Source organism: Aricia agestis, chromosome 19 (genome assembly GCF_905147365.1).
Source record: "Aricia agestis chromosome 19, ilAriAges1.1, whole genome shotgun sequence".
NCBI classification, from domain to species: domain Eukaryota; kingdom Metazoa; phylum Arthropoda; class Insecta; order Lepidoptera; family Lycaenidae; genus Aricia; species Aricia agestis.
The window spans coordinates 889,108-890,316 of NC_056424.1; positions in this window are offsets into that span (position 1 = coordinate 889,108).

Below are 1,209 nucleotides of genomic sequence, written 5' to 3' on the forward strand. Positions count from 1 at the left end.
AAATCAAAACAGATCGAATCGAAGATGCCGTCGTCGTAGTAAAAGGAAATTGTGGATGAGGGAAATTCATTCATTTTTATCACACGGATCCCATATTATCCGTTCTGTTTCATAAATTTCCAAAAATTAATGATTTTCTCGTTACTTACTCCACTCAGTTGGCGTTGGTATCGTATTTTAGACATGGGAGAGCCATGCTTTGGCACGAATGGGCCGGCTCGACCGGAGAAATACCACGTTCTCACAGAAAACCGGCGTGAAACAGTGCTTGCGCTGTGTTTCGCCGAGTGAGTGAGTTTACCGGAGCTAGGCCCAATCCCCTACCCTATTCCTTTCCCTACCCTCCCCTATTCCCGTCCCTTCCCTTCTCTACCCTCCTCTATTCCCTTCCCTTCCTTTCCTTACCCTCCCCTATTACCCTGTTCCCTCTTAAAAGGACGGCAACGCACTTGCAGCTGTTCTGATGCTGCGAGTGATGTACTTTTTTATCGAATTTAAAAAATATAAGGTGAAGAATCTGATCATTTATTTAAAAGATTTTAACCTTAATAGCTCACTTATAACATCTTACTTATCGATATCCTCGACAAATATCAACCGAGTGTCCCATCACTATAAACCGCCATGTTTAGTTCTTAGCAATATGGCGCCGGCCACACTTTTTTGTAGTTATGTCGCTTCCATCTGTTTCCTTATTCATTGAGTCTTCTGTTTCCTTATTCATTGCACTCATCTGAGATCTGACCATAAAATCGCAGCTGGGTTTTTGCCGGGGATACGAAAGAGTGACGTTGTGATTTTGTATTATTTTCCTAAAATTGTGTTATTTCGGTTTTTAATGTATAATGTTGGTAGAATATTAACCATTAAATATTCGATGTCGTGCACAAGTGTGGGCAAGTGATACAACTTCAAGAAACGTGCCATTTTGTGTTCCCTCCAAAACTCCATCGAAAGTTTTAGTAAAGGGTCTACCACTTTACTAAAACAAATGACTTGACTCGTTGACTTTACTGACTACTTTTTTAGACTTTTACTAGACTTTCGACTTGACTAATCTGGAAAAATGACTTTAAATTTTGTTACCTTTATACAAATATTTTTTCCCCTCCATATTTTAATTGACACTGGCCATGGTTAAAAATCCGAGCGCCATATAAGAAGAAAAAAAAATCGCAGCTGTCAAATGTCAGTGTCAAAATAGTTATG